At 31.2% G+C, this 15,392-nt stretch overlaps 1 protein-coding gene across 4 annotated transcripts in view; it reads left to right on the top strand.

Annotated features, from left to right (window-relative positions):
- The first annotated feature begins 14,916 nt into the window (after positions 1 to 14,916).
- LOC108754749 (trinucleotide repeat-containing gene 6C protein) overlaps positions 14,917 to 15,392 on the top strand; it is a 15,848-nt gene continuing 15,372 nt past the window's right edge. For 3 of the 4 annotated variants that reach the window (XM_018497311.1, XM_018497310.1, XM_018497308.1), the window contains exon 1: positions 14,917 to 15,015. The gene's annotated coding sequence lies outside the window, so the exon portion shown is untranslated. Of the gene's footprint in view, positions 15,016 to 15,266; positions 15,345 to 15,392 lie in introns of those variants that run through there. The other variant, XM_018497309.1, reaches the window with a different exon arrangement.

The following is a 15,392-nucleotide window of genomic DNA, read 5'->3' as shown; positions in this document are numbered from 1 at the left end:
TTAATAAAAATTTATTTAATATTGTACATGTAATATATTAATTTTATATATTATATACATTAATTGTTCCCTTTTTTTTGTTCTCATTAAGAAATAAATTTAACATTATTGTATAGTTTTTTGAATTTATGTAAAGGATTTTTATATTTTTGAAAAAATATTTCAATGTTTTATACTGAAAAAGAGGTAACTAAAAAAATCATTTTAGAAACTGCCATCTAGCGAGATTCTGTGTAATATCGATTGATACATATGTTGGAAAAGAAGATATCTAAAAAAATCTTCTGTGGATAAAATAGGATTCCAAAAACAGTTATCTCCTAATGAGTAGTTATGCTCGTAGTAATAATATTCTCAAATATTCTTAACATTTTTGTAAAATTAGATAATACCATGTTAAATATATGTATTATAAGATGTAGTATTGCTTCTGCATTTATTGATAATTATGTTTATAGAAAACTACATAATATGTACATATATAATATAAATATAAATATGTATAAGTATAAAAACATTAATAATAAGAATAAGTTGATATTGCAAATATATTGAGTGTATCTTAAAAACCTACTAATCATATAGCGTTATTTCTAATTAAAAACTGAATAAAAAATTCCTTTACCATTTTGCAATTTTCGCAATTTTTTTTATTAGTTATCCAATGAGCAGAATGCATAAAATCGGTACATAAGAATTTTAAGATATCTCTAAGAGCTCTTTGGAGAACATCTTTATTTCACAAAGATATTTTACAAAGAACACTGAAAGATATTTTAAAGTTGTCTTATGTATCAATTTTACCTGCTTATTTCGCAATATGTAGAAATTAATATTTCATTAACTATTGAAAAAACTGTAAAATTTAGAATTTTTTTATTCAATGTTTAATCAGGAATAGCTATATGATTATAGTGAGCGCTTTTTAAGATACACCCTGTATAGTATAAAAGAATATATTTTTAAAAAAATAATTTTGATTAGATAAAAAAATTTTGTATGAAATCTGGAACGTGCATGTATTAACTTTAGTAAAAATATGTATATATTGATATTGATGTTCCATATGCGCGAAATATTAAACGCTTTTCTTGCAAAATTCAGCAACGACGAAGAAATCGAAGAAGCGAATAGAACGGACCTAGAGGGTTACATTGATGAGACTTTCTATACATTTATATAGGGTAGTCCGGAGAAGTTTTAGTGTCTGCTGAGCGCTACGCTGTGCGAGATATTACCATCCATAAAGTTTTACGAACCGAAAATATCAAGCTTACTTGGATACTAGTTTATACGCGTCTCCACAGCCTATGGTTGGTTCTCTTCGGCAATTACAGGCTTGCTTGATATTAAGGAACAACGACGTACGCGCGAAAAACGTATCGCTCGTGGTTACGGTTACGAGGGAGGTATTGTATTTTTCTTTTTTTCGCAGAAACAGTGGCGAACCACTTAACGCCAAAGAACAAGACCGACATGATCCTTCGGGCAATGCCTTTAAATTCGGGTAATGGATTTACACGCATAGCGAATTTTATGAAGCGATGATTGGCGGTTAGTGAGCGAACGGCCTCCTAATTTTCTAAGTATCCCTACGCCAATAATTCTAGCCCTTGTTATTGCAACAAAGTTAACGCGCGAAAAATTAGGAGTCGCTTATTTAGAACATAAACGCTCCCTCTATTTCTAATTTATAGTCTGTATGGCTCAAAAATTTATTCATACATTTATATTGTTTATACATCCAGTAAACATACCTATCTTTTAAATATTTAAAAATATTAAACTTGCGTTTCTCTCTGTCCCTATAATAAGTCGGAGAAAATTATTTCAAATCGTTTATCTCTTATCGCTTTTTGTATTCGTACAAAATATCTCTAGTAATATGCTACTGTATTATTTTCGTAATGTAAAGGAGTTGGTGCATTTTAGAGGATTTGGGGAGCAGGTATTGTTGTGTTTATCTTTTTTCTTACTCAATTTTACTTGCTGAATTCGAAAATCGTAGTTAAAATTGTATCCCCTCCTTCCTAAAAGAATATTTCCTGGTATCCGGGAATTATTCTTTTTTTTTTTACATTTTGAACAGAAGAAAACAACGGTTGATTTTATCACTTTCTTGAACCGTATCTGCAATTTCTCTTTGTTTTTATCTTATTTTTTATTTAATAGGGGCACTCCATTCGCAGATGTACATTTTGTACATTTCGTACATATGCGCGAAAGAGAGAATTACAACAAAATAGAATACATGACCAGAGAGTAAGAGTCGACTCGTATATATGTAATGCAACATATATGTAAAATGTAAATATGTATAATAAATAAATGTACAAATGTAAGTAAAAGAATATAAAGGAATTTATTTTTAGATCCTATTAATCCAATATATAGTATTCCGCTTCATAAATGTTCTACAATAATAGCCTTCACTACAAAATCTTATTTATTCTATAGCACAAGTAAAAGTTACGACTTTAATAATAATTGATTTTTATAAAAACAAAAAGAAATTCGCAGATATAGTTCAAGAAAGTGGGGCACCGAGTGGCTCAGTGCGATTGACTTGCGGTAGATCCGAGTTCAATCCCACTTACGCTCCGTAACTATACGCGAAAAATCGCGGTTCGCTGTTCGAATCAGCGTTAAACTGCAGGTTCCATATATCAGTAGATACATGTATGAATCTCTCCAAGCTGGAGGTTGGATATTAAGCTAACAACCTAATCCCGGAAAATAATCGATTGTTATGAAAATTTCATGAGAGGTGTCCCGTCCCGTCTTGAGATGTTGCGCCATTGGATGGATAGATTTTGCGCATATTGTATAAAATGTGCAAAATGTACATCTGCGAAAGGAGTGTCCCTATTAAATAAAAAATAAGATAAAAACAAAGAGAAATCGCAGATACGGTTTGAATAAGAAAAAATGTAAGTACAACGAATCCTGCGTGCTCCCCAAGTCGTCTAAAATGCATTAACTCCTTTATTGAACAATCTGTAGAGAACTAATTTCTCCCGATTAAGCATAGCAAAGATATAATTTTTAATTATTAATCGCTTCAGACTTGACATTATTGGAACCATGTTAAAAAAAATTTTTCAAATTCAGTTCATATGCGTACTTAAATAAATAATTCATATTAAACCATTATTTTTTTTCAAAATTTTGATTATTTTTCCAACATACACATTATTATATACAATAGATCTCAAAACAATAGAATTAAATAATTTTAACAGATAGTGTCTTCAAATTTAATGTACAATGTACGCTGAGTCTGAAAGGGAAGCGAAAATTAACGTCATAAGTATCCTGCAATCACTGCATAATATTTTTTAATAGTAGTATATTTCTTTAATATATATAGATTTATATTATATAATCTATATAATATTTAAAGATTACAGTAAGATACAAAAATTTAATATAAAAACATAAAATTGTATAATTTTGACGTTTTTATATTAAATTTTAAAGTAATCAAAATTGACTAATAGTATAATCGGATAGAGTTTGCACGTTTAAGTTTATAACTTCACTTATACGCATACACTAGTAGTACTGTAAAAAATTATAATATCTGAAAACTGTCCGACTAGTAATTAACACATTATTCGATCTCGAAGATGCGACTAAAATCCAACAAAATAACTTTTTCAGAATTTCCGGCCTATAATTAAGAAGTTATTCAAAGTTTTCTCATTGCTAACTTTGGATGGCGATTTTTTTTTAATTTATAAAGATTTTATATGTTTTATTTATCAGAAACTTTAGAATTCATCGAAAGGATATGCTGTTCAAAACTATTCAGACTTGATATTAATTTTCGAATAATTTTTATTTTAAAAAAGTAAAAAATTATTTCTTTTATGAGGAACTCTAGCACTCATCAAAGGACATCAAATAGACTATTCAGAATTATTCGGTATAATTTCAGATGTGAAGTTAGCATCCCCATTTTTCAAAGTCTATTTTTATTGTATATGTGTGAAGCTGGCGTTTTACTTGGTGAAAACTCATGATATATTGAGACTTCTGAGTTTATTTTCAATAATTCTATAGTTCTACACATAAGTTAAAAAAATAATTTCGACCATTAAAGATGAGAAATTAAAAAGGCAAAATGAGACGCCAGATACACAGCGCCAACTTTATCTAAGATTCCCATCATAGTTTCTTATAGGATTTAAAAAGGTACGTAGTTTTAAAGAAAGACAATTAAGATTGTTATTTTGATTTTTAAATAATTTTTTCCTCTAAAAAGTGGGTTTTATAGGAACCAAGATGAAATGCTGATCGATTTTAAGTTCTGACGATTCTGTGGTAATTCTCGTGTAGTTCCGAATGTATTCTAACGTTTTCTGAAGAGTTCTGATCATATATACTAATTATTTATTTTTTAAATAATATTTAACACCCGAGAAAGGCGTCTTTCAGGGAATATGTGTGAAATACTGTCCAATTTTAAAAAATTCTTACAGTTCTATGGTAATTCTCGTATAGAGTTCCGAATGTTATAATACACGAGAATTACTATAGAATATATACCATAGAAAATAACTATCTCTCAGAACTTTTAAAAATCGGACAGCTTTGTTCCCGTAAAGACCATTTTTTATAAGAAAAAGTTGTTTAAAAATCAAAATAACAATGTTAAGAGTTAGAACTCTTTTTAAAACTATGTATTTTTTAAAAATATTATAAGAAACTGTGTATTATAAGAGGCTGTACTTTCGTTAGATAAAGTTGGCGCTATGTGAACCTAGCGTCTCGTTTTGCATTTTCGGTTTCTCGATTTTAATGACCGGAACTATTTGTTTAATCTAAATAAAACTATAGAACTATTGAAAATAAGATAACAATAACAAAGACATTCAAGGCTAATGAGAGTCAGCGCGGGAGAGAGTGCGCAAATTATTAACGTATAAAATCGAGTATGAAATACACTTTACTCCATTTGACGTGCAGGTGTTTTTTTTATTCTAAATTCTTGATCAATTCAATTCTTTTTAGAGTCCTCATCAGCAATCTAACATACTCTTAATCTATATTGATTTAGCAAGCCAAAATAGAATCATTCGCAAGTTGCCACAACTGTAGTGAATTCTCGACAGACGTCAACCATATCATGAAACTTTGGAATAATATTAATATATTCACAAAATAATTTTTTTTATGTACAATTGATTTTTATGACATTATACACAGTAAAAAACATTTTGTATTTGTGTTAGAAACGGTCCACTCAAATCCTTGTTAAAATTTTGTGTTAAATTTTTAACATATCTGAATTTTAACATAATATGATTAGGTTATTTGAATATTTTGTGTTAAATTAAAATTTAACATTTCTCAGTGTTAAAATAACACAATTTATAGATATGTAAACAAATAGCATAAAAATAATGTAGTTTTAAAACATAAATTCTAAAAATAAATGAATAAAATGTGTGTGTTAATTTAATATATTATAAATGTTAATTTTATTGAAGAAATATGTTCTGTACACAACTAGTAACATATTTTATATATAAAAAGATACAAATATTTTGTGTTATTTTCTCTTTGTAACAGTAAATATCTGTTAAATCTATTGCATATGTTAAATATATATATATATATTACGAAGGTATCGTCTAAACTGAAACTGTAAAAATAGCATCTAATTTCAATTAAATTTAACATTATAAATGTATCAATTTAACATAAAATTTGTTTTTAAACTGTGTCAAAGTATTGTTTCTTGTGTTAATTTTTTACATAATATTTGTGTTACTTTCTAACATATTGATCTTATGTTAAATCAACACAAAAATTTGAGTAGACCATTTGGGACATGTGAAATGCGTTAAATTTAACACACATTTTTTTATTGTGTCGAAGAAAACTGATTAAACTCCGACTGTATAATCCGAAATATCGAATAAGTTTGAAATTGAAAATAAATTCGGAACTCTCAATATTTAATAAGTTTTTACTATTTTCCACCGAGTGAGATGTCAGCTTCCACACACAATAGATTACACATAAAAAAGGCTATTCTTATTTTGAAAATATCTTTATTTTTTACATATAAGATTTAAAATAAGATTACTTTGTTAAATCGACATAATTTGTTTACATAAAGAAATTTAATCTAGTTATACCAAGAAAAATATATTTTCATTATTAATAATAATAATTTTCTTAATTTGAGAGGAAATCATATCAATAGAAAATTACAATATCTTTAAATCGGGAATTAGAATATTGTTGATATAAGAATATATTTGATATAAATATAAGAATGTAATATTGCTAAAATTTAAGACTAGCAAATTCTTTTAAAAAGATTTTATATTATTGCTTACATATAGGAAACAAAGATTATGTAGACAAAATATAATCGTTTTAAATTGAGAATAATTTTTTTCTGTGTAGTAATCAGAAAATGTCAAGATACAAATATATCATGTATGAATACTATGATTGCAAAGAAAGCAGGCAATAGAAAATATTAAAATAAAGCTGCATTGCTATTTGTTTTGTTGACGATTGCAAATAAATAAATTTTGCATTAATTATCTATAATATTTAATTCATATAATAAATTTAATGTATATAATATTTAATTCATTATATAATTACATGATTAATAATTTCATATGCGAATTATCCTTTTATTAAAAGCATGCAGAATGTCTTACAACTAAATAGTTAATTAAGTTTATTAAAGATAATGCTTCTATTAAAGATAATATCTTTTTTGATACTTATTCATGTAAAAGCTTTTCTGATAATATTTTTTGATCCTCCTAAATCATCCTATTAGTAATTTTATATCCAAGATAAAAAATACTGTTACTATTGGCACAAAGTTCTTTTTCATCATTAGATATATGACTTATTTGAGATATATAAGATTCCAAAAAATTTTTCGACTAAACATAACAAATAAAAATCCAAAACTAAACTATGACAAATAAAATTCCAAAGATTTCTATAAATTTGAGTAATTCAATAGATATACATATATGTAGAGTGTTAAATAAGTGGCAAATTACTTTTTTGCAGGTACAAATAATTTTTTTATTTTTGTAAAAATAAAACTGTCAATTTAAAGAACCGCGATTAATAAACTTAAAATTATCAGACTTTCTTCATCATAAGTATTAATAAATAGTTTAATACTAATAAAAAGAGAATTTAAGAAAAAAAAATTTACGTTGCAATTTCTATTTCTACTATCATTATAAATAATCTCTTTAGACCATCACTATAAATTATCCGGAATCATTACGATCGTCTTTGGCACGCTGAAATTTGCTTTCGCGCCCAGCATAAGAATTGCTATGTCTCTGAAATATTAATCCCCCGTCAACGACAACGAACCAATAATTAAAAAAAAAAAAGAAATTTCCATCAATTTGCATAATACAGGAATATGAATACAATAAATTTCATTTTTTTTGTAATAATATATTTAACGCTTATTATATTATTATAATTTTGCGCCTCTCTAAATTTTGCATCCTACACTAGAGCGTACTTACTCAGTGCCTCGTATCGCCTTCGAGATTATCTTAAGTGGTATGTTATACAAGATAGCTAAATAAAATTTAAATAGTTTCTCTGGCAATTAATTTTTCTTTAGCAGGAACAAGAGATTATTGTTTGGTATGACTTCATAGCAATAAAAAAATCTTCTACAAAATGTGTTATGTAAAATCACTTAGGTATAATGACATTATAACGTAATAGTTTTACCATATAAGAACTATTATAATTTCAATATTTTTATATTAGATCTTCATCTCTTGTTAATCTTTAAAATAATGCTTTTAAAAATATTATACGATAGTTGCAAGACACTTTACATGAAGTTAACAATTAGAAATTATATCTAATAGCATGAAACACAATTTGGATTAGCTGAATAGCAAAATTTTTATTCTTAACTTAGCCTTAAAATTTTATCCACAGAAATATAATTTCCATAGTTAGTATTTTTAAAAAAATTGTTATTATGAAAAATTGAAATCATAACAAAAATTAAATTCGTATCAAAGATATTTCGTACGTTTAAATAGTACGTTTAAAATAGTATCACAATTCCACACACAAATATGTCAAACAATTGTATATAAAAATATAAAATAAAAGTCAATCAATGTTGAAATTAAATGGTAATATTACACCAAACTGGTATAAAATAGTTTGAAAAAATGAGAACATTTTTATCGCTTTTCCACAAAACCTTCCCAATTGGCAATTCAGCAGCTGCTACCGCATGGTTAAAAGTACCGGTGGACAACGACTTTCTTGCTACTTTCACGAGAGACATATTGAAGGACTTCATTGCAAAGGAGGAAACACATTATGCGATCGTTACCAAGGAAACAGAACACGTTGTACGCTTTTATTGACAAATAAAGGAAACCATGCGTAGCCCTTATCAAAATGGAGGACAGTTAAGAGATTAGTTGTAGCTATCGCTAACAGTATTCGGTATCTTTATACACATTTAGTTTTTAATGCTTTACAAAATCGTTATTTATACCTATCTATAATCCTACCTCGAAAGGGAGTGAAAGTATCAATATACATGGATAAACTTTCGCGATTATACAGATATACAAAATATATAATTATTGCACATTTTTACTTTTAACTTCTTCATTATAAATAAATATTATTTACAAGTAACAAGATTTATAGGATACCAAAAATTTTAAACACAATAGTTCTCTTTAGGAATTATTCTTCGTTTTTTCGATTATATGAAAGATCTGTAGTTATAGAAGAAAAAGCAAATGGAGGTTATAATATTTACAGGTGCAATAAAAGTATGCCTTTAGCGACCCATTCCTTCTGTTGAAGGAATACCATGTCGCGGAACGTCGGTCGTACAATAATGCCAAATACGCGTGAAAAGAATGCGATCCTCAAACGTTTGACTAAAGTCGCATCCGTAGTTTTATTGCTTTTTTAGCTTCTTTTTCGCCACGCTCATTCTTTTCTATCTTTAATCTTGGTTATTCCGTCATGCGATTCTATATGTTACGTGACATTGGTAATCACCAACGATAGAAAAGGAATTCTTTTTATAGATATATTGACGGTGTAAGAAATATATTACAACCGCATTTTTTAATAAAAATATTTTGCAATTTTTCATCCGTATTCAAGCAAATTTGTGTATAAATATTTATATATATATATATATGTATATTTTTGAAAAAGTTAAATATTGAATTTATTTAATCGTTATATAGTATTAACTTTCAAACAAACTAATATTTATAAAATCAATGGGACGGAAAATTGGCATAACTTTTATTTTTACAGTTAATTTGGCAATTTTTAAGATATATACAAATTTTTGTCAAAAAAAGATTTAACAAAAATAATGTGCATAAAAATTTATAAAATAGAAATATTTACTATTGCGGAGAATATACATATACTGCGACTGGAAACAAATCGCCATTTTGGAGCGAAGCCGTACGTTCCCACGTAGTCGCAGTTAATTTATCGGATTTTCCTCCGGTCTATCGAATCCCTCACGCCCATAGACCAAGATGGCCGACCTGGTATCCATGGAAACACTCTCTCTGGCAGCATCTCCTTGCCAGAACGGTTGGCTCCATGGCGTGAAGAAGCGAAATAGCGTGCGCGCCACGTAAACCGAAGAGGGGTGGCGCACCCGGTAATGGGATACGAGCCGACATATTTCTCGTATCGCCCATCGAACGAGCCATCTAATCTACAGACCCCGTTTCTTCGTCGCAAGAACGATAGGGATGGTGATGAGATCGTTATTATGTGCTCGAGAATTTGCAATCCAATGCAGTTTACGCGATCGTAAAGGGGTGCAACTTAACTCGCTCTTTTTCTTAATCTGCGGGGAATGTATGCGGAAAACCGCCGAACGGTCTCGTAAAAGTAGATCATCAAAAAGTCTCCCCTCTCTAAACGAAAGTTATCGTGATGATGTAAACACAGTCACTAGCCCAAAATGACAACACTAAATTTATGAATTAACAATCGGGCGATGCGCTAGCACGTTTTGTTGTCAGTTACGCTCATCTCACATAGAAGATATTTGCAAACACCGTGAAGGTTGAATACAATTATCATCAAAGTAATTTTGATGCAATAAATATTTATACAGTAAAGATTTTATATTATCTGTATGGATTTATTTTGATTTTAGTTGAACGTGTTATACACATCGTCAGTAATTCTCTGAAAGTATTCAAGTATATTAAAAACAGAGATTATATTTTAAAAATACATTACGTGCTCTAAAATGCATATTTACTTAACGTAGCGTTCAATTATCATTCATTACAGCTTCAATTATTATTCATTACAGCTTGTCATCAAAATATGCTACAAAATTTTCAGTCAGAGTTTTGAACAAAAACCTCCAAATCTTTCTAAAGTCCCGAAATAATTGCTTCAAAATAAATATTCATGTTTCTCGAAGTTTCATTTCACGAATGACCATCAAATATTTTCAATTGAATTTGCATTTGAAGATTAAAAAAAACCAACTCATTAATTAATATCATTTTCACGTTTGTAAAAGAACATATTTCGTAGAAAGCATAATAATAAGTTATAATCAATAATAATGATGACACAGAAAAAAAATATACTAAATTTTAATAAATAATTGTTTGAATAGTATTAATATAATAATTATTTACGAAAAATAAACATTTGCTAAATAAAATATAATAGTAGGTAAATCAAATTAATGGTTCTTGTACCAAATAAATATATGTTTACATTTAGTAAATATTCAACTAACACTATTTAAACAAATATTTATTAAAATTTAATATATTTTTCTCTTAGTGTATAAATATTTTAAATAATCAAATATCTGATATAATGATATCACATTATTTAACAGAATATATACAGAATATATTATTGATAATTATATTTTGACGGTTTAACAAAATTCAGATCTGTTTCTAGCTAAATTTTAGATACTGCAGTAAAATTGTTCTTTCGAATATCGAAATGTACATCTTCGACAATCGAGGCACTCAATTATTTTTCGTCGATAATTATTCAACTTAGATGTACATATATATTTTTTTATCTTTGCATCTGAAATTTTCGACGTTGAATTGATGACCCATTACTTAAGTTTAAATTTTAAACAATAAAAGATTGACAGATTACAGTCGAATGTGAGAAGAATAATTAATTTCTTACGGCTAAAGACTTAAAGCTTATTGTAGAAAGTCCATAAAAGATCGTGCGAGTTTCACGAGGGTTGCAACGATTTTTGTAAAAGAATCGAGGTCTTGAAGAGCGTTCTTAAGTTGAGAATCACTGACTTGTGAGAGCACACAATGACCACCTGCGCGTGCGCGCGCGCGTACACGCAGCACACACGCGCAGTGGCATCGAGTGGATCAATAATTTTTGATACTCGCGTACGGGACATTCAAAATACGCGCTCGCGGCGCATGCAACGCAGTTACGTCGCGTCGGCGACGGCGGGGAACGGGAAGACAAACGCGCGGAAGAAAAGCGCATGGAAAATGCTCCCGCGGATCGCAAGTGCGGAGAGATGATGCCTCCTTCACGCGGCAAGCGGAGTCAAGCGTGCGCGCACACGCCACACACGCACGCACACGCACGTACACACGTACATGCTCGGCAAAGTCGAATAGCGGCGCTTCGCGTTCCGATGCGCTAGAGACACTCGGCAGTCCGAGCGATCCGCCATTTTTAATCGATATAAGCCAACCTCGGCCACGCGAGACTTAATAGAAAATCCGAGAAAACCCGAAGTAATATCGCGCGATTGTCGTATAAATTTTTACATGCTTTTTACTTATAGAAATATATTTAATCATATTTTCTGGAACACCCTTCGGCCATCAATAAAGATACACAACAGTATGTTTTATTAGAGGGTTTCTTTGTGTGAACTGTTAGATTAGATAGCAGATTGGCAATGCACAAAGGTGTGCTGCTAAAAGTCTCATGCATTTCTGTATCCTTCATATTGTAAGATTCAACGAACAAATCTGGAATAAAAGTACATTGTTTAATTCATAATGTCAAATTATACCCACACATAATTAAAGCGATTTAATTATTTCTACAGGTCAGCACTGCTCCTATTCAATATGTCGTTAATCGAATTAAAGTAACGGAGTTAAATGATTTAATTGAAGAAAAACGTTATTAAATTTCAGTCAAATTTAGTTTATTATATATTACCGTAAGTGATATGGACGATATTTACTTTTAATTAACCACAGAAATGGATTGATTTTGACACATATGGAAATGGAAAAATAGTAAAATGTTATTTAACTCAAAAGACTGGGTTATTGTTGTGTTCTTGTAATATCCAACAGTGTAAATATGAAGTAAACGTTTATCCAGATAGAATAATAAAGTCGAATAGTAATGATAATAATTAATAAAATAATAAATCATAATAAAATAAAATCATTAAAAAATCATAATAAGATCAAGATGCAGACATCAGATAAAAGTTATTTTAGGAAAATTATAATAGTGTTACTTAAAAATCACTGTTATGTCAAGAATTCATTATAAAATCATCATAAATGTATCGAATGACATGATGGTTTTTCCTAAAACGATTTTTACTTGATGTTGTTTGCAGTTTGATTTTGTGTTCTACTGTTACTGCTATTTGATTTCGAAAATGCCAAGATATTACGAACCTCTGTTCTCAAAGGTTCCGTTGATTGGCGAGAAAAATTGTCCCAGAAAAGGGACAATTTTTCTCGCCAATCAACGGAAGCTGTTTAGCACGACTATAGATGTCCGTGGTTGAAGAGGCCTAAACGTTTTGTGGATGATTATACATTCTCTTTTAAATGCCCAACAGTCGAGAATGCTAACTACTTATTTCCGAGTGCGGAACTCGTCGCGCTAATTAAACACACGTTTAACGTTACATTTTCACGTGATGCGGTGCTTTGAAAATCGCTCTTGAAAATCGCAAGCAGATTTTTTACGAAAAGATTTGCTAAAATATTAAACATGCATAAATGGAATATTTATTATTTTTAGTAAATCCTTTTTTTTGACGTTTCATTTTTTGCTATTGGATGTCAATGGCATCCAATCTGTAAAATTAAATAACATTTTGTTATTTTTAACTTCCATATATGTCAAAATGTAAATTATTCATTTCTGTGGTAGTTGCTAAATAAATAATAATAAATAATATATTAACATACTCTTAGTAGATAATAAACTAAATTTTAGTCAAACTTAATTTTTTAAATTACTCATTTGTTAGTCAAGACGTTAAGCTAATCAAAAAGAGATTGCGGATTCGATATATCATGGACTTAATTTGACTAATCACTACAAGTCCAAATTTTTCAAAAAATTTATTAATGCTGATACATTTATATCTTATGTACCTCAGTGTGACTTGCTCTGTCTTAATGTATTTGACATTCTCTTTAATTTCCATGATGTAATAATTTTGGACATATTTTCGTTTCTCTTATTATGACGATGACCCAAAAGCGAGGGATCGAAACATTTAATTAATTTGTTATTCAATAAATTTGAATTAGCTCACGAACACGTAGTGTTGATTATTCTCTAGAGCCTTTTATTATTCTTTTTTTAAATTGATTAACTCCATTGTGTATTTTAGTTGAATTAACAACAAATGGAGTAGAAGCAGAACTGTAGAAGTGTTTACTCAAATTGCGTATAATTTGACATTATCAATTTAACAGTTTGCTCTTCCAAGATTGTACGATAGAGTTTGCAGTTCCGTCTCTCGCGATGGAAAGATCCGGCCGTTTGGTTGCGCGTCGTAGCGGTAACGTGTCGGAAATTATTCTCGGATGGCTTCCCGTTTAAGTCGGCAAGCCGTACGGAAATAATGTAGTAGTCCCGCGCGGATGCGGAATCGCAGGTGACAGTAATGCTAAATTTGAATGAAACGCGCGACCTCGTGCGAGATTTTTACGGATCGTTCGTCGTCATAATGTAACAGATTATTCGCGTGCGATATACGGTGAGAATTCTCTTATTGATGGAGAGAAAGAGATGGGGTGAGAGGAAAATGGCGAGGACATGGGAGGAAAAGAAGGGGGAATTATAGTAGGAGAGAGGGAGAGTTCTCTGAGAAAGGGAAAAGAATGGTAGGAGAAGGTGGGGGGAGAGGGGAGGAGAGGGAGAGAGGGTGAGAGATTAAGATCGGTATGGCGGAATATAAAGAGCGCAGATCAGACAGCGGAGTTCGATTTAGAGCTGCGAATTATACGCTAAGTAATTTTATGTAATCTTCATTAGAGATCCGACCAATGTTACTTTCGTCATCGTCGAAACCTCGTGTAATTTTATCATTATTAGCTGCAGAAAAAACAGCTTTGCAATTGTTATCAAATTCTTTACAATCTAATCCAATTGATTTTGTTCTTAGTTCCTCATTGAATCTGATTGTATAACAAAATCAATCATATTAAAAAAATCTTACAACAGTTGCAAAGCCACTTTTTTTTTGCTGAACGTCGAACGTTATTTTCTCAGAATCGCCCATAATACGTCGATACATTCCTCGGGGAGCAATGCGAACGTTTTGAAACAGTAATCGGAGCAGCCGTATCGATACGACAGAAATCCGGAGCTGCAACAATCAAGTGAGGTACCTCAACGTACTTAACGATTTTACTTCGATTCATCGCGTGGCAGCTCGACGCGGTCGAGGGCCGAGGGCCGAGGATAGCAGTGAAGAGTGAGGGAGGGACGGCGACGGCATATATGCGAACGCCGTGAACATCGCCCCGCTCCGTCCGCGCACCTCACCGTGCCACGCCGATCATTCCGATCGCGGTGGCGGCGCAACGTTCGCACTGCATACGGCGGGGGGAGAATGGTCGCTCGCGGGAACGGCCAGCCGAGCGAGCGGACCTATCGCTTCGCTATTCCGTGCGTTCTAGCGAAATAGCTTCGTGCTGAGACTGAGTCCGTTCTTCGTGTGCCCGGGAGCCGAGTGTAAGTTCGAAGAACGACGGTCGTTGTTGTTGCCGCCGCCGCCGCCGTTGTTTATGAAATCGCGTGTTTCGGCTACAATCGAAAGGTCTCGTCCGCGCGGCACTCCCCGCGGTGGCCCTTTTCTTCTTTTGCCTTCGTTCCTGCGCACCGCCGCCGCTGCTGTTACCCATCTAACCTTTTTCGTGGAATTTACGCGGCTACGCCGATGCTACCGACGTTTATTCGTGAATGTATCTCGCGGGTAGGGAAGGGCAGGGGGGAGTACGTAGGATCCGACATCGACTCTCTTAATCGTCCCGAGTGACCCGATGTGTGACGCTCGGTTCGAGGTACGTTTTTTCTCGGCGGATAAAAAAAATTTTCCTGTCACTCTTTCT

The sequence above is a fragment of the Trachymyrmex septentrionalis genome, unplaced genomic scaffold (genome assembly GCF_001594115.1).
Source record: "Trachymyrmex septentrionalis isolate Tsep2-gDNA-1 unplaced genomic scaffold, Tsep1.0 scaffold80, whole genome shotgun sequence".
In the NCBI taxonomy this organism is placed as follows: domain Eukaryota; kingdom Metazoa; phylum Arthropoda; class Insecta; order Hymenoptera; family Formicidae; genus Trachymyrmex; species Trachymyrmex septentrionalis.
Note: the sequence above shows the minus strand (reverse complement) of the source record. Positions and strands in the feature narration are given on the sequence as shown.